Source organism: Oryzias latipes, chromosome 12, assembly GCF_002234675.1.
Source record: "Oryzias latipes chromosome 12, ASM223467v1".
Classification (NCBI taxonomy): domain Eukaryota; kingdom Metazoa; phylum Chordata; class Actinopteri; order Beloniformes; family Adrianichthyidae; genus Oryzias; species Oryzias latipes.
Window position 1 is genome coordinate 20,893,631 of NC_019870.2, and position 19,711 is coordinate 20,913,341.

General features: G+C 46.3%; 1 protein-coding gene across 5 annotated transcripts in view; it reads left to right on the forward strand.

The window, feature by feature from the left end:
- Nucleotides 1-18,167: 18,167 nt before the first annotated feature.
- The window catches only part of LOC101164988 (phospholipid-transporting ATPase ID), a 59,589-nt gene continuing 58,045 nt past the window's right edge, over nucleotides 18,168-19,711 (forward strand). For all 5 annotated transcript variants that reach the window (XR_002874275.1, XM_023960687.1, XM_023960688.1 and 2 more), the window contains exon 1: nucleotides 18,168-18,399. The gene's annotated coding sequence lies outside the window, so the exon portion shown is untranslated. The remainder of the gene's footprint in view (nucleotides 18,400-19,711) is intronic.

Here is a 19,711-nt window from a genome sequence, read left to right on the forward strand (position 1 = left end):
TGTGCCTGATGACGTTCCTGGGACCTCCTGTAAGTCAGAAAGTAAGATATGAATAACAAATATAACAAGGTTAGGTTACAGAAGATTAAGTGTTTTAAGTTGTAGCTAAAATAGGACAGATTTAGAAAGAAAAGACTATTCTACTTTACACAAACATGGATCTGTAGGTCAGTGTGACACATAATTTTATGTAGTTGAAGACACTGATTGTGTGACAGCCTTTTCAGACAAGGCAAAGTGTGAACCATAGACTGTCTTTAGAAGCCACAATTACAGGAGCTGTTGAATCAGTGCCTGGTTCTCCATCTGCAGGTTCCCATAGCTGGAAGTGAAAAAAAAATTACCGGTATATATTAATATACATCAGTGAGTGCTTCAGATCTGATTAATAGATATAGAGCTGAACAAATTGGAACAACATTTTTTGGGTTATATTATTATGAGTGATTTAACACAGGAGGAATGATCATTCTCATAGTATAATTTCTCCCAAAAAGTTGTTTTCTTAAGTTCGTAAAATATGTGTAGGCCAGGACACTGCAACATCTTTCCATAATTTAAATGACATTTTTGTATGTTTTATCGCAAAATTATGGCTTCCATGTAAGATTTAGAAGCATTTTCTCTTTAAGTTAGAATTTAAAGTATTGCAACTGTAACAACAAAAGTACCACTCACTAATGTATCAGCTGTATTGAATTCTTTAGACCTCTGACTCCTGATGATCACTTCTGAATCTGATGAGTCAGATTCATGGTTGGTTTCCTGAGCTGTGAAGTACAAGAACAGTATAAGAGGAATTTAGACTACTTAAAACGACAGACAATTTTTCTTGAAAAAACAAATTACTTTAAAAATCTCTTATTGGTTGGCAATTATTTCACAATTACTTACAAGAGGTAAAGAAATCTTCAGCTGTACAAATGTAGAGTGTGATCCTTTGGTAGGCCTTCCCCAATGCCTCCTTGTACTCTTTTAGAGTGAAAGGTACTTCTGTTCCCGGTACATTACAAATCTTTGTACCGTTAGGGTAGAGCAGTGGAAGGCCTTCAGCTTTTGCTCAGCTGCTCTCTGCAATGCGGTTGCATCCACCTCTGGTTGCACCAAAAGGGGAAGTACTGATCCTCTTACAGTCTTCAGTCCACCATCTTGTAGCCGCATAAGACCTACTGAAATCTACAGGGAAAAATTGAAATACTGACCGTTAACTAGATCAGTGACGCTATAAATACATGATACTATAGACTGTCAACAAGTTATTAGTTTATATCAGCAAAAACAGTTACCTTCACAAGCTTAAGGTTGTCGTTTAGTGATCTTTTCTTATTTTTGAAAGATCCTCGTCTTTCTTTCTCCTTCAGACTCCGGAAAGTCTGAAATGACTCAAACATACTTTTTCCAGTAGCTTCACCTTCAAATAAAGGTCCAATTGTCAATAAGAAATGACAGAGAAACACAGTGTGCTCAACTATACTCATAAAGTATACAGAGTGTAAAGTATATAAGCCTAATTTTAAGACAGAAAGAAACTTTAAACTTACTTGTGCCAGGCTTGTCATCATCAACATCACAAAGGAATTTAATGCTCTTTCCACACGAACAGCAAAACATTGGCTTAGAATGCTGCTGGTGTCCACAAAAAGGACAATACATTGTGATCTGCAAAAACAAAAAAGTATAATTAGATTGCTTTGGACTTAATTTACATTAACATTTTAGCCATTACTTCTTGTTTTTTGTTGATTTTTTAACACAAAAAAGACATTGTATTTATTTACTCAATTTCATTTTCATTCTGGCCAAATATTACATTTAAATGAGAATACACCGATAACAAACCCATCATCATGCCTGCAAACTGTGAAATTTAAAAAGTATGTTGAATCTATAAAAAAAAAATCTCTTAATTTGGTTCCTATGGATGGTAATGCTGTTATTTTACATTATTATTATTATAAAAAATTAAGGATTTTAGTAACTACTAGTAAAACTCCTGTAAAAGGTTCGGGACCGCTACCATTACCCACTGGCGCGTGTCGGGCTAAGGGGTAATTAGCTAATGAGCTAGCTTTGAGCTAATGTTAAACATTAGCTGAAAGCTAATGTTTTTTAGCTTTCAGCTATGTTTTTAGCTGAAAGCTCCTCCCATATGCGGTCGTATTATCAAGCACAGAAACACATTTTTGGACAGAGACTTCGACGCGCAGCAAAGGACAGGCGCCAAACGCAAATTTGCCCCGTGAATCGCGTTTGGCGTGAACGCAGAATGATTAGTGGTTGTTCTGTACACTGTTGTCTGAGCGTTAGCCGAAGCTAACAATAAACCAACATAAAACCTGAGGCTACCTGGCCTAATCAATAACATCAAAAGTACACATATAGTAACAATGAACACTAATATTTTCACTTACCTCACTCTCTCGTCCGTTTTCTGATTCGTACTCCTGTTTTCCTCCTTGTCGCAACAGGGAATATAGCAAAAAGCAATGCACTTCTGGTGTATAAATCTGCAAACTGATCTCCGATCAGTCGTGACGTCACTTCTGTTTTCAAAATTCACTTCCCTTAGACGTTTTTTATGTTTACAGTGTTTTTGATGTTGAGGCAACTTTTTTGCAACATTTACAGTACTTTTTTTGTGATGGCGGTTATTTGCAGCGGTTTTTTGGTAATTGCAGGTACTTTTTTGTTTTTGCAGTTGTATTTTTTTATGTTTGCTGTAACTTTTTTTTTTGCAGCACTTTCTTTGTTGTTGCTGCAATGGCGGTTCTCGGCCACCATACAAATCTCAGTGTTTGTATCTCCAGAATTCATCACAGCAATTACTTTTTCCTTTGTTTTTACTGCTCCCAGAAACACATCATTTTCACTTTCTCACTGCTCCATACACTCTCTTTCCTTGCTGCTTCCTTTGGACTTGTGATCTGCACATTTTAGTCAAATTATTCTTTTTCTTGCAGTTGCATGATTGTCCAAATGCAGTACATTTTTTAACTGTTTGCTTGAGTCCACATCTGTTACAGTGTATTTCTTTCAGCTCTGCTTTCACTGGATTAAATGTTCCTTTATTTTTTTTTGTCATCAATCTACTCACTTCTGCTTCTTCAGTGAGAGCTTTCACTTGGCTGGTAATTATTTCACTGGCACGGCAGATATTAATGACCTTTTCTAGTGTGAGATCTGCTTCTCTGAGTAATCTGCCTCTTTCTTGGTCTTTCGTTATGCCACTCACAATTCTGTCACATAACAGGGAATCATGTAAATCTTTGTAATATAGATAAGTCAGGACGACCAACGTTGTTTGAACAGGCATTAATAATTACACAGACCCGCTATCAGCCTTGTACTTCAACCACTTGTCCTTGTACTTCAACCACTGTCAGAAAGGAAAAAGAGTCATTGAAGGAAAGGTTCAACACTGGCGACCACGAAGCAACTCTCAGTTGTTAGCAGAGTGGAGAGCATTAAGAGTCAAGACAATAAAACAAGAGGATCATAAACTTTTGAAACAAAGTGACTGTAGCCGAACTCTTATTACTGGAAAACGACGAATTAAAATGGCGGCCGTTTGCAAGTCCCACGATGCCAACAGGGATAATAAAACTACGTATTCCAGTCCATTTATGTCACTAACCAATGTTCAAGAGGAGGAACATGGGACATTGTATACCCGTAACCCTTGTGCTATCTTACATGACCCCACCCTTACATTGACGTGTTCTCCCTACCATGACAAAGGTGGATAAAGGTGGAAAGATTTCATGTTATCCATGGACACCAGTGAGGTTCACAAATCTTTGAAGAAATAAGGTTCAGCGCACTGTCTAGTGGGTTTAGATGACCCAACTTCCAATGCTAAAGTGCCTAGGATAGCACAAGGGATAAAAGCAAAGCTCAGGCTAGATGTGAATAACCCCTGTTTCTATGATGAAAGCTGCACTGCAAATGCTAGCTCACTAACTAAGGGAGGAGAACTATTTGCCCTGCCCAACGGCCCAGCTCAGTCTGCGAGCACAAACCCCTTTGTCGAGGCTAACAGTCAAAATTATAGGGTCTGGGTGCTTGGCGTTCAGCTCCCACTATGAAATTTGAATAACAGTGTCCTCCTTCAAACCCATTTCCCTCCTGCCACATAGAAAAGTTTATGCGTAGCACACCAGCCCAGTCCAAACAGACTACATGCACACTCCCCATGCAGCATCTTCGCCTCCATTCACATGAAACCATTGAAAATGAACACTTATCAGAGAGCTGCTTTATGTCTGGGGTGAAACCTTCTCCTTTGGACAGCAAGGAGGACTGCGATTCAAGAGAGAAAGTTCCTACACTGCACCCAGTCACCTATGATGGCAGCACACCTATGAGAGAGTTTCGAACCTGCGCAGAGACTAATCACTGGTCTGAAAAGACAATGGCAGCCCAGCTTAAGTTCTGCCTGGTTGGAGCAACAGGAGCCATCATCCACCTAAACCCGAGCTCAGCCAGGTGGGATTATCTCCGCCTGCTGGACGAACTGGAAACTGCTTATGGACCTTCTTCAGATCATGTTGCAGCGGCAGCAGTGGAACTGAGGCAGAGAGTTCGCAGGGCTGATGAGCCTCTTCACATGTTCAGGGATTACATTCATGGGAAAGTAGCTGTAGCTTATGGTGACCGATCAGAGGCCGAACAAGATCGCATAACTGTGGAAGTTTTCACCAATGGTCTGGGTGATGCTCATATAATCCAGAAACCTTTAGGAAAACAGCCCACCCACCTTAGCTAGAGCTGATGAGATAGCTCATCATCATGAGATCACAAAAAGGGCTGCTTCCTACGTCACAGCCCTAATGCAGCAAGGGGCTCGTAACATCCCCGAACATAGACCCCGCACCGCTGTCGTCAGGGAGAAAAGCGAGACTGTTCCTGCTCCATTTTCACCTCCACCAAACCCCTCACCTACTCCGGGTTTTCCCTTTGCTCCGGCTGGCACACCAAGGCAGCGCAACAACCTTAGAAAGGGAGAAAGGGAGAAAAAAAAAAAAGAAAGGGAAATATCCGTTGTCATAATTGTGGTGGGTGGGGCCACAAACAACGTCAGTGCTCGTCTTCTCCAAGAAAGACTAATACAGTCACGCCCAAGTGCTCCAGGTGAAAGGTCAAAGCCCGCAGTCGTCCATCTCAATGCCCAAGGTGGTGAAATGGCTGTTCACATTAGCATGTATGGACTGGAGGTGTGTGCAGTTTTGAACAGTGGAGCTCGGAGAAGCATGTTACCTCTACACATTTTAACACCATTCAATCTGATGTGAGGCCTCCACTGAGTCCATCTGTTGTAGAGACTTTACTTGGGGTGGGACCTTGGGACGTGCCAGTGATAGGTGAGACCCAGCTTCCTGTCAACATCAACCACCGTCAAGTGGAAGTAAACTTCTTTGTTGCAGACATAGCTGGCACAGGCCAATTCACTCTTCCCGTTGATGTGATAGGGTACCGCTAAAATAAAACCCTGGAACTAGCAAATGACTAAAAAATTAACGTCTTTGGAAAGTTTCTTTGACAAGTGGAGAAGGAAGGCCCAGCCAGGACAAAGAAGACGAGCCTTCGACTTCCAAAAAAAGAAAGCTTAATTTAATAGACAGTATCAGGAGTCCTACTTAAAATACGGGTTTATCCCAACAGAAGATTCCCACGCATCATTCAGCGTTGTGATGAGTCGGATTTCCATGCACTTATTTTGAAGGCATGTTTAAACGCTATAATAGCGATTAGCGACCAGAGAGTATTGCGGGCAGAGAGGACGTTGCTCATGTCATAACTCGTGTTTATTGTTATGTTTAGAAAATACCAAAGTTTTCATGCAAGTCATATTATTTTGTTGTATTGTAGTGTCGGTCACGTGCACGCTTGGTCTGCTGTCGGAGTTCCGCAGACTGCAGGGGTTACTGTCGGAGCTGGCATCACAGAGAATTATAGGAATCAATCCCCTTTGCCTGCTTTGGTCAAAATAGGGTTGAGCACGGGTGTTTATTTTTGCCTACGGGTCCTTTCATCTGGCAGTTCTGTTGTTTCACCCTTAGTTATTTCTTCCTGTTGTGTTTACTTCTTTTTAGCACCATGATTATCGGAAGGGGAGGGGATGATAACACCTATGCGATGTACAATGTTTAGCGTGTCAAAATAAAAGTGCAGAGTATGTCTTATCACGTGTCTCTGCCTTTACTGCAGTGTTGCTGCAGCGTGTGTCAGCCACATATAACATACCGGTCCGTGAGAATTTTGCCAGACATCAAACCGGTCCGTGGCGCAATAAATGTTGGGGACCGCTGGTCAAGGGGACTGTAAAGTTTGGAGGCTTTGTCGAAAAGCATAAAGTTCTCCTTGCCAGAGTCCTGGTTGATGCCCAGTCCACCAAAGTTGTGCTGCTGTGCCTCTTTAACCCTGGCAACAAACCTGTGACTATTAAAGGAGGTGCCATTGTTGGCCTTCTCCAGCCAGCGGAGACTGTTCCTCCATCCAGTGGCCTTGCAGCTTCCGAAGTCAACCTGCCCACAACCACTTGCTTGGGAGTGCCTGCAGTCCCAGAGCATCTCCAGGAGCTTTATGCCCAAAGTTACCTTGTTATTGTGTAAATGGAAGTGTTTTTTCCAGGGGGCCGGATGACTTGCGCCGCACCAGCCTTGTTCAGCATGACATCATAACGCGGCCTGGTGCTCCAGTGAAACAACCTCCTCGTCGAATGGCTGATGAGAAATAACAGTGTGCGGACCAACAGATCAGAGAGAGTCTACAAAGTTTGATGCTGCTGTGGCTGTGGGTGGCAAGAGAAATGGTGCGTAAGAAAGATAGAAGTTATTGTTTGTGTGTTGATTACAGGGGACTCAACAACTGCACCATCAAGGATGCATACCCACTGCCATGCATTCAATACACCCTGGACACGCTTGCCACTGCAAAGTGGTTCAGCACCTTTGATTTCGCCTCTGGATAATGGCAAGTTGAACTCTCATCACGAGCCCGCCATGCTGCTGCCTTTTGCACTTGAAATGATCTTTTTGAATCCAATGCAATGCCTTTTGGGTTGTCCAACGCACCCGCAACATTCCAGCGTTTAATGGACCATGACCTGGCTGGCATGCATTGGGAGACCTGTCTTGTTTATCTCAATGATGTCATTGTAATAGCAAAAGATGTCCCTGAGATGCTACAGAGGCTGGGTCAAGTGTTTCAAAGACTTAAGTAAGCAAATCTAAAGCTTAAACCCACCAAATGCTGCCTTTTTGCCATCAAGTTGCCTACCTGGGTCATATTGTGTCAGAGCACGGGGTGGCCACCGACCCTGACAAAGTCTGTAAGGTGCGGGCATGGCCCACTCCTACATCTATTCGTGACATTAGACGTTTTATTGGCCTTGCCTCATACTATCGCAGATTTGTAAAGGATTTTGCTGCTATCGCTGAGCCATTACACAACCTGACAAGGGAGAATGCACGTTTTCACTGGCAGGCTGAGCACCAAGCTTCTTTCGAAACACTCAAACACAGATTGACCACTGCTCCTCTCTTGGGTTACCCACTAGATAATGGTGAGAGGATCACCAATACAGATGCCAGCGACACCGGCAACGGGGCAATCCGTTCACAAGTCTAGAATGGTGCTGAACGTGTGTTGGCCTATGGCTAAAACAAAAGCTAAAACTGTACAGAACTACTGCACAACCAGAAGGGAGCTCCTGGCAATTGTTGAGTTCACGTCACATTTCCGGCAGTATCTCCTTGGGCGGCTGTTCAAGGTACGAACTGAACACAGCAGTCTACGTTGGCTAACACGAATGAAAGAACCAGGAAGCAAGCTAGCCCAGTGACTGGAGAAGCTAGCTGAGTATGACTTCGAGATCATTCATCACCCAGGTTGCTTGCACAAAAAATGCTGACAGTCTCTCCCGTAGACCCTGCTGTCAGTCTTGCCCTAGCAATCTGTAGAACTGCCCCTCACAGTCTGGAATAATGAATCATAAAGCAATTCAGTGTGACATAGACTCCGACTCCAGGGGCCTCATTTATAAACGTTGCGTACGCACAAAAGAAGGCGTACGCCACTCTCTACGCAATAGTTGAGATTTATAAAAAGCAAACTTGACGGGAAAATGTGCGGTCCTCCACGCAAGCTCTGACCCAGGCGTACGCACAAAAACGGGTGAAATGAGAAACGGCGACGCCGTCGGCAGATGAAAGAAACACGTGAAAGTGAAAATAACAATACTGCCTCTCATAAATAACATGAAGACTTCACAAAGCAAGTCTTAAAATTAACAGCTACACGAACACCCGTTTGATCGATCAGCAGTGAAACAAACAAAAAAAATCAAACGAAAATTACAACAGAAATTCAAATGAACACATATTTGGAAAAAGAAAAGTTATATATGTTCTACAATATTGACATGTAGTGCAATTCATCCTCATAAATAATAAAGTTAACAGAACGATAATGTAATAATGAAAAAAATAATAATGTAAAAAACTGATATTCTCGTCAGTGTGTCCGTCTGGCGGAGCAGATATAGGTGCGGGCGTGTGGACGGACGGACAGACGTACTAATTGTCCACTGGGGAAAGTTGTTTACATAGTAAAAAATTTCTTCATAAGCTATGGAATTATGGTATTCATGCATATGCCTGTAGTTTGTCCCTTTGCCTGCGCTGGGGGGGGTTGGCGGGGGGCCCTGCTCGGGGGGGGGGGGGGGGGGGGGCAGTGGCGCCGGATGGGCTGCCCATCTGGGATCGGCCCTTCCCTGGCTCTGGGACGGGACGGGACAACCCTTTCGGGGCCCCCGGTCGCTCTGGGTGTCATCCGCTTCGGCTGCGGGGTCTGGGGTGGTGTGGGGTGGGGGGCTTGTCGGCCCTGTCCTGTGGGGGGGCGTTCTGGGGGGGAGGGGGAGGCCCATTATGGGTACGGGTCGGGGGGGCTAACGGGTCGGGGTCTCCGCTGAGGCAATCAGTGGTTCCCTCGGCCGGTTGGCCTCCTCGGTCCCGTCAAGGCCTGACCAGAGCTCCTCTAGGGCCGGCGTCTGGGGGTGGGAGCCTGGGCTTGCTCCGGGGGGGGCGACGCTTTCTGGCTCCTCTCTCTCTGTGTGGGGTGGGCGGCTAGCCTGCGATGCGCCTTGGGGGGGGGCTACTTATGGTTGCCGTATGGAGTGGGCCCCCCCTCTTTCGGTTTTATTTGCACCTTAGACATGTAGGGTCCTTGGTAGGGGGGGTGCTTGGACATCACTGCAAGCAAGCAGCAGATGTCCTCCTGGCACCCTACCCGCCAATTTTAACCGCACCTTAGACATTTAGGGCCCCTTGGTGGGGAGGGTGAGGGGACATCACTGTGAGTAATCAGGAGATGTCCCCTTAGTGCCCTACTCGCCAATTTTAACTGCACCCCCCTTAGTACACACACCCCTCCCCCTTCAATATATACATTCCAACATAAACACACACACATGCACACACACACCCTCTTAAACACACATACACGCACACACATTTTGCAAGGAAGGGGGGACCTGGGTCCATCTGTCCCCTACCCCTTCCCTGGTGGGGGGTACGGGCCCCTTGGCGATGGTGGCCGTGTCCCTTGGGTGCCGGCTCCCTGGGCCCGGCGGTGCTCTCTCCGCACGGTGGGGGGGTTCATATTACACCTGAGCCGGGGGTGTTCGTGTCCCTGGGGGGTGGGTCCTGGTCCTTGCCCCTGAGCGCTGGGCCCCGCCAAACTTCCAACATGGCCGAGCCTGGTCGGGCCATATTTATAACACCCCTTGTGGGCCACCCTTTTTTCCCCGGGGTTCCCCCCTCCTGGGCGGGGGCGGCGGGCCCCTGCCTTGCTCCTCCCTGGACCAACCGTGGGCCGGGTGGGTGGCTGCCTGGAGTGCGGAGCGGGTCTCCCTTGGGGGGTCCTGGCTCGTACCTGGGTTTGGGGCGGGAGGATGCCCGGAAGTCCTGGGTGGTGGTGGGGTGCTCGTCTGGGGCTGTGGGCGTCCTTCTCCGGTGGGGCCCTGCGTTGGGCTCTTCCGGCGCGGCGGGGGGGCTGCTTTCCTGGCTGGGCTGGGGCGGCACTCTCTTTCCCTCCGCGCCTCCCTGCTCTCTGGCTCTGGGGGCCTCGGGGCGGTCCTGCTGGCCCTGGCCTGGGTGGCGGTCTTGGTCGCCCGGGGGGCGGTTGTTCCCTGCCTGTTCCCGTGTGGTGTTGGGGGTGGCTGGGCGCTCCTCCTCCTTCTTTTCACATTCCACCATCCATTTTAGAAGAACATAAACACTCACCTGAGCACAGGTGTTAGCTCACCTTTGCACTTATAGTTTGCATGATTGAATGAATGAAAGATTTCACACTAGTTGGTTTAAAAGCATAAGTATGCGTGTGTGAACACTATCTTTTTTTTTTTTTTTTTTTTTTTTTTTTTTAACTTGTCCTGTCCAACAGCTAGGCAAACAGATGAGAGCTGAGGGCCTCTTGTGTTGGACATATTTTATTCTAACAAGAGGGGTTATTCATCTTCAGACAAACCAAAGGTATGTCTGAATAAACCCCTTTTGTAATTGAGGCCAAACTTTATTAATTTCAATCATGTTTGAAGATCTTTGGTGTTGGACCGGACGGAAAAGGAAAGAGGGGAACAAGAGAGAGGGACGTTAGAGAGAGGGGGGGGTAGGAGGGTGATAATAGGAGGGGAAGGGGGGTAAGACCATGAAGCAGCATAGAGCAGGCAGGTTTACTGGTTGTTTATCGTTACGGTACGGTTCAAATGTAGTACAAAAAGGGCGGGGCCTGTTCACACACACTCAAATATTATCAACACACCTGCTAGCCGCAGAAATGTCCACATGTCAACATGCACACAAAACAGATAGTGTTCACGAACGCATACTTATGCCTTTAAACCAACTAGTGTGAAATCTTTCATTCATTCAATCATGCAAACTATTAGTGCAAAGGTGAGCTAACACCTGTGCTCAGGTGAGTGTTTATGTTCTTCTAAAATGGATGGTGGAATGTGAAAAGAAGGAGGAGGAGCGCCCAGCCACCCCCACACCCATACCCCCGCCGCAGCAGCAGCGGCAGCCGGAATTCCCCCAGCGCCACACGGGAACAGGCAGGGAACAACCGCCCCCCGGGCGACCAAGACCGCCACCCAGGCCAGGGCCAGCAGGACCGCCGCGAGGCCCCCAGAGCCAGAGAGCAGGGAGGCGCAGAGGGAAAGAGAGCGCCGCCCCAGCCCAGCCAGGAAAGCAGCCCCCCGCCGCGCCAGAAGAGCCCAACGCAGGGCCCCACCGGAGAGGGACGCCCACAGCCCCAGACGAGCACCCCACCACCACCCAGGAGTTCCGGGCATCCCCCCGCCCCGACCCCAGGTACGAGCCAGGACCCCCCAAGGGAGACCCGCTCCGCACTCCAGGCAGCCACCCACCCGGCCCACGGTTGGTCCAGGTAGGAGCAAGGCAGGGGCCCGCCGCCCCCGCCCAGGAGGGGGGAACCCCGGGGAAAAAAGGGCGGCCCATAAGGGATGTTATAAATATGGCCCGACCAGGCTCGGCCATGTTGGAAGTTTGGCGGGGCCCAGCGCCCAGGGGCAAGGACCAGGACCCACCCCCCAGGGACACGAACACCCCCGGCTCAGGTGTAATATGAACCCCCCCACCGTGCGGAGAGAGCACCGCCGGGCCCAGGGAGCCGGCACCCAAGGGACACGGCCGCCATCGCCAAGGGGCCCACACCCCCCACCAGGGACGGGGTAGGGGACAGATGGACCCAGGTCCCACCTTCCTTGTAAAATGTGTGTGCGTGTATGGGTGTTTGAGAGGGTGTTTGTGTGCATGTGTGTGTGTTTATGTTTGAATGTATATATTGAAGGGGGAGGGGTGTGTGTACTAAGGGGGGTGCAGTTAAAATTGGCGAGTAGGGCACTAAGGGGACATCTCCTGATTACTCACAGTGATGTCCCCTCACCCTCCACACCAAGGGGCCCTAAATGTCTAAGGTGCGGTTAAAATTGGCGGGTAGGGTGCCAGGAGGACATCTGCTGCTTGCTGGCAGTGATGTCCAAGCACCCCCCCTACCAAGGACCCTACGTGTCTAAGGTGCAAATAAAACCGAAAGAGGGGGGGCCCACTCCATACGGCAACCATAGGAGGGGGGCCACTCCCAAGTAGCCCCCCCCCAAGGCGCATCGCAGGCTAAACCCCCCACCCCCTCACCCTAATATCAGGTTATATAAGGAAGGGGGTAAGTTGGGGACAGCTGGTAGACTGTCCCCCGGTGGTCAAACAGCCGTCCCCCAGCCCACCCCCAGCAAAGGGGCCAGGGCCACCCAGCCCAGGGGCCCACCCCCGGAGGCGCCGACACCCCAGGCCCGGCACCACCCACCCCACACAGAGAGAGAGGAGCCAGAAAGCGTCGCCCCCCCCCGGAGCAAGCCCAGGCCCCCACCCCCAGACGCCGGCCCTAGAAGAGCTCTGGTCAGGCCTCGACGGGACCGAGGAGGCCAACCGGCCGAGGCAACCACTGATTGCCTCAGCGGAGACCCCGACCCGCTAGCCCCCCCGACCCGTACTAATAATGGGCCCCCCCTCCCCCCCAGAACGCCCCCCCACAGGACAGGGCCGACAAGCCCCCCACCCCACCCCACCCCAGACCCCGCAGCCGAAGCGGGTGACACCCAGAGCGACCGGGGGCCCCGAGAGGGTTGTCCCGTCCCGTCCCAGAGCCAGGGAAGGGCCGATCCCAGCCCCAGGTGCAGATGGGCAGCCCATCCTGCGCCGCTGGGCCCCCCCCACCCGAGCAGGGCCCCCCGCCAACCCCCCCCAGCACAGGCAAAGGGACCACCCCCCCAAGCCAAGCCAGACCACCACCCCACCCCCCCACCACGCACCCCCACACCCAAGCCCAGAGGACCACGCAGCGCCCCAGCCCGCCCCACCCAGGCACCGGACCCGACCCCCCGACCAACGGAGCCCCCCACCGCCCCCGCCAGGCACCGGAAGCCCCGACCCCCACCCCAAACCACGGCAGAAGGGCAAGGAGCAGCGACGACCAGGCCCTCCACCCCCTAAGTCATGGAGTCAACCACAGGAGACCAGAGAGACTGAATTCTTTCAAAGTTACTTGAGCTTTGGGCTGACATTTTTTCCAAGCTGATATGATCAAACAGCAGATTTCTGTGTTGACTTATGTTTATATTTTTCTTGTTTTTCCAATTTATTAAAATAGTTTTTTTGGCAATACAAAGAGTTATGAAAATGATAGATGCTAATCCTTCTTCTATATCGATGGCACTCATGTCACCAAGCACACTATCACACTATATGTGTGAACACTATCTGTTTTGTGTACATGTTGACATGTGAACATTTTTTGCAGCTAGCAGGTGTGTTGATAATATTTGAGTGTGTGTGAACAGGCCCCGCCCTTTTTGTACTACATTTGAACTGTACCGTAACGATAAACAACCAGTAAACCTGTCTGCTCTATGCTGCTTCATGGTCTTACCCCCCCCCCCCCCCCCCGACATCCCTCCCTCTTCTTCCGTTCTTTCCTTTTCCGTCCGGTCCAACACCAAAGATCTTCAATCATGGTTGAAATGAATAAAGTTTGGCCTCAATTACAAAAGGGGTTTGTTCAGTCACACCTTTGGTTTGTCTGAAGATTAATAACCCCTCTTGTTAAAGTAAAATATGTCCAACACAAGAGGCCCTCAGCTCTCATCTGCCTGCCTAGCTGTTGGACAGGACAAGTTAAAAAAAAAAAAAAAACGTCCTCTGTTTAGATGAGGTGCTGCAAAACAATTAATAAACTGTTAACAAAGCTTATTGATACATTTGTAAAAGTTTTATGGAGTTTAGTAATATGGACCTTGAAGACAATGATCTGACTCTAGATATTAATGAATCTTATTAAAACTTTCTGATATTTGTAAGACATCTATAATGCTAATAAATATCTTACTAGCATCTTACACATTATTTGTTAAGTTAGTTCATCAAACTTATAAGCTTATTAACACTTGGGCTTGTGTGAGGCATCTATAATGCTATTAAATGTCTTACTAAAACCCCAAACAATAATAATACTTCTTAATTTTTTAGCAAAGGTTGTTAATAAATCATATTAAGCTTATTAACACTGACACATTCGTTAGGCATCTCTAATGCCAATAAACATATCATAAGCATCTTTAAAACATCCTAACAATAACGCTTATAAATGTGTTAACTAAGTAATTTAATAAACCTAATTAGACTTATTGCACTAATAAATTTCTTACTAAGACCCTAAAAATTCTATTATAATGCTTGTTAATGTGTTAACAAATCTTGTTAAGGAATCTTAATATAAAGTGTTAACAATTATTTAAGTTAAGGATTTTATAATATAATTCATTTAAATTGTCCCAAAAGCCAAGTTCCATGACCGGGGTTTGGGCAGCCGAGGCACCCGCCCTCGACTGCCACCCAAACCACAATGCACCGGCCCCTTTTGGGGTCTCCTACGGGTGGTGGGCCCATGGGAGAGTGGTCCCACGTCGCTCTTTCGGGCTGTGCCCGACCGGGACTCTGGGCCTGGCTCCAGAGTGGGGCCCCGGTGACTCCAATCCGGGCAACGTAATTGGGTTCTTGTTTTTGCTCGTCATCAGGGGGTTCTGAACCGGAGAACCCCTGACCGGAGAAAGGTAGCTTGCCATCTCTCGGTGGGTGGAGTATCCTTACCCCAGGTGGAGGAGTTTAAATCTGGGGGTCTTGTTCACGAGTGAGGGAAGGCCGGAGCGTGAGATTGACAGACGGATCGGAGCGGCGTCCGTAGTTATGCGGTTGCTGTATCGGTCCGTTGTGGTGAAGAGAGAGCTGAGCCTAAAAGCAAAGCTCTCAATTTACCGGTCGATCTTCATTCCAGTACTCACCTATGGTCATGAGCTATGGGTCATGACCAAAAGAACAAGGTCCCGAATACAAGCGGCTGAAATGAGCTTCCTCCGTAGGGTGGCGGGGCGCTCCCTTAGAGATCCACCCGCGGAGAGCTCGGAGTAGAACCGCTTCTCCTCCACATCGAAAGGAGCCAGTTGAGGTGGCTCGGGCATTTAGTCCGGATGCCTCCTGGACGCCTCCGTGGAGAGGTGTTCCGGGCATGTCCCACTGGGCGGAGGCCCCGGGGAAGACCCAGGACACGCTGGAGTGACTACGTCTCTCGGCTGGCCTTGGAACGCCTCGGGGTTCCCCCAGAGGAGCTGGAAGAAGTGGCTGGGGCGAGGGAAGTATGGGCATCTCTGCTTAGACTGCTGCCCCCGCGACCCAGTCCCGGATAAGCGGAGGAAGATGGATGGATGGATGGAATTCATTTAAATTCTTTAATAATTGCAAATATTCAAGCTAATTTAGGTTTGCAATTCATTCTGAAAAAAGTTGATGAAAATTATATTTAAAATGAATACATATTTAAAAGATTTCTTTTTTTACTGGAACATTTATTTATTTTGAATACATCTACTTATTTTTAACATGTACATTTTACATAAATTATCATGTTGGATTAGTACTTACAAAATTTGTTGCAGTGAACCTATAGTCTTCACAATAATATTAACCAATTATATTATGAACTCATACCCACATTTTTCTGTCACATTTACAACCCTTGAAATGTATTTTAGAGTGCATGCAGATCAATGTGTGTCCATGTGAAGGGCCCCCTCAGCTCAGCAGGTCGAATATCTAAACAGACACAGAATGTGATGTAGAGGCAAAGTAGATCAAAACTGCAGTTTTAATCTGACACAAACATTGTGCAAAAATATAGAATTTGATATACTAATTGTCAAATGTTTTAGATGAAGAGGGTTTGTAGACTTTTTCGGGGTACTCAGAAAACATCCCATTTTAAATTGTCATTGCTCTGTTGATTAACAGTTTATTACCTGATATGCATACCTGATTTTTCAAGATGTCAGCCACTTTTCCTTCTTAAACCTGGATGGCAACCTGGATGACGTTGATTACTGGAGTGGTCCCCAACCCTTTTCAACGCCACAGACTGGTATGACGTCACAGAAAACTTTTACGGATCAGTCTTTAAGATGTAGGTGAATGTGTATTGTCCCTACTCTACTATGTAGAAGGCACAGCGTTGTAACAAAACGAAAACTAAGCTTTAATTTTGACACGCATAACATTGTCCATCGCACAGGTGTCATAATCCTCTCCCCTTCCCACACTCATGGTGCTAAAAAGAAGTACTGTATGTACTTTTTTTTTTGGAAGTCAATGGCTCCTCTTCTGTGTCCTGTCTTTCCCCTTGGCAAAGAAACTTTCCAAAGACGTTTGTTTTTTACTCATTTTGCTAGTTTTATTTTAGTAGTCACCTATCAAGTGACCGAGAAGAGCGCATTGGCCTGCGTCAAAAGAGACATAGATGGATGTAACAGAGAATCGGAAAATTTTTCAAAATAAAAAATCTTTCAGATTCCGAAAAAAATAAAACTGAAATAATGCAAGTTATTTTTTCTTTCTGTACGGCCTGGTACCAAATGACCTGTCCGTGGGTCGGGGGTTGGGGACCACTGGATTAATGGACCTGACATGAGTGTCTCTTCAAGGGGTAGCGCTACAAGTTCATTTGCATGTCTCTTAGCAGAGCAGCTAGACTCGTGTTTGCAGTCAGGGGAGGGGGCTTTGTTACGGTGTGCGCAACGGAAGCGGCTTTGGACAGCTGTCTGTCCGGCTGTTCTGCATGAGCGAGCTGCCGGATTCAGGAGAACCATGTCTCCCAGGAGATTTGTATCTCCAAGCAGAGGAGCGGCTTTGAGATGGGCAGAATGAACAGTCCTGAGAAACCATGCAAACAATCAAGTGTATTTGTGTTACCAGTCGGGTCCAGACAAAATAAAGGCTAATGTACTTCGAGTGTAAGTTCACCCACGGCTAATTGTTGGTAGCACGTATTAACCTAATCCTAACCCTTCTTCCAGGTCAGTTTGGCCAAGAAAAATGCACTGGCTCCATGGATTTAAATAACTATAAGCGAACGCACACTTAGTAATAATCATAACAATATTAAAGCCTATTTAAAAGATAATCTCGCTTTATGTCGGAGTTTTGTGTACAACGGTACTACAATTTATTCTTCTTCTATCATACCGTCATTTATCCAGACCAAATCACTATCTTACTTGTCATCAGACCAACGTACACCCAATTAAATAGTGTGACGTCATCATTAGTCGCAGGCCGTGTTTCGGGGCCCTTTCGACTAATGACTGCGACCCGAAGCTTCCTCCGTAACAAAGCTCCCACCTCTGCCTGCAAACGCAAAGGGCCTGTATCAGATAAATATGAAGGCCGGAGACCATAAAAACATTTTTTAAACCAATAAAAGAACTTTAAAATCCGTCCTGAAGCGCACAGGGAGCCAATGCAGCGATTTTAAAAAAGGTGTAATGTGTAATCCTTTTTCTTTCCAAAATATTTTTGAAAATGTTGGTCTGCTTAATAATGTGGAACGCCCTTCTTTAATAGTTTTTCCTTTTAATTAAACTCACCTGGCTAACTAATTACCACAGGTGTCTGAGATTAATGTCAGTGATCCAAAGAGCCCCAAGACACGCTATCTTCCATGAGTTAAATTGAAAACCAAAGATTTTTTTCTTCTTGACACTTAAACACAATTTGAATAATAATTTGGAACATACTGTAAAGTCAACACGTGTACTTGGCTTTTGAGGTTCTGTAGTGCAGAGGTGGGCACTGAGGGCCGCATTCCTGCATGTTTTCCAGCATACCCTGCTCTGGCATGTTCTGATTGGCTGGACACACCTGAACCAGGTAATCAGCCACGAGTAGGGCAAGATTGTTGGCTGGACACACCTGAACTAGGTAATCAGCCATGAGTAGGGCAAGACTATCTGGAAATCATGCAGACACACCGGCCCTCGAGGCCTGGAATTGCCCACCCCTGCTGTAGTGAGTGGTGAGGAACTGCACTATGAACTGACGGAGTTGGAAAACGTGATAATGTGATAACTTTGAGCTCAGCCCGATCAAAGGGTGAGTTAAGTTTCAGAGGTAGAGAGTGATTGGCTGTGTCCCCTCACCTTTACTGTTGTTTTACAGCCCATCAGGCCTGCGCTGACTCACCATCCGAGTCCAAAGATCAATGAAATGTTTGCCAATTCCCTGAGTAGTTCGGAGCAGGGAGATTCTTAAAAGAAGCTAAAACTTTTTTAAGGTTCCTTCATCACTTCAAAACATTTCACCCAACTGGACTGGATAATAAAAGGTCCTGGAAATACAGATCATCAGAATCCAAAATGGAAGCAAAGGATGAGTAACATACACTGAAATTTGTCTTAAACACAGAGTTGTGCATTCAGGATCTAAAGAAATCTAGTTCAATGTAAGTTATCTTCTTCGATTGCTTATTCTAATTTTGGTAGCCAATTTATTAAAATGTTTACGAAGTTGCCTTTGAGCTTTAAAACGTTGTAATTAGAAACATAAATAATCTGAAATATCTAAAAGTGTCTAATTTATGTTTACATGTTTAATTTTGTTCAAAGGGATTATTATGGCACATTAATTATCTGCACGTATCCAACTGTTGTATCTCAAGCAGATATAATTTTCAGAGCTAATGCCAATGTGTTTACAGCTAAAGACTCCAACTGGAGAGATTTGTAAATGTTACCTGACATAGTGTTTGATTAAAATATATATATATAAGCCATTTCTCAAGGAGTTGCATAAACCAAAACTCTATTCTTGATCTGTGAGAAATTAAACTTGCAGTACATGAACCCCTAAAAGGAATACTATTTTCTGAGCATCCAATGTCATTTTTTTTTAAATTAATATTGTTTTTTGATTTCATCTGACAATGAGTCACAGTAAATCATCCCCCTCCCCCCTCCCTGTTGCAGAGTGGAGCAGGAAGCTTGTGGCCCACCCTGTGTATTTTCTACGACACAAAAAGCTTTTTTTTTTTTTTTTTTTAATTCCGCTCCTGATTTTCAACCGGTACATAGCACTAATCCTAGCAGGTCAAGTTTTTTCCCAAGCAAACCCTACAACCTGCCTTTAAGATCCCATTACCACTTCACTTTTTAAAATATTATATGGATTCTTTGAGTCAGAGATTTCAAACATAGTAAACTGCTCTCTTCAGACGGTTGTCTGAGGCACCTTCTGAAGAAGAGTAACTTGGATCCAAATATTATGGACAATTACAGACCTGTATCCAATGTACATTACTTTTACTCAATTGTATGATTTTTTAAATGAACATAATGTTCTTAAAAAAATGTCAGTCTGGTTTTAGGACAAATCACAGTACTGAGACGACGCTTTTAATGATCTCAGAAATACTTCTGACTCGCAGAAACTTTCTGTTCTTGTGCTGCTGGATCTTAATGGTACTTACTTTGATACGGTAGCCCACCAGATTTTATTAGACAGACTTAGGAGTCGGGTTGGCCTCTCAGGAATTGCTTTTAACTGGTTTCATTCCTATCTCACAGATCGACAATTTTTCTGTAAGTATGGATACTCAGTCCTCAAGAATACATGAAATAAGTTGTTGGGCTCCCCAGGGGTCAATTTTGGGTCCAATATTTTTTAATATACATTTTTTTACCTCTTGGGGATGTTATCAGGAGACACGCCGTTGACTTTCACAGCTATGCTGATGTTACACAGTTTTACATCGCCGT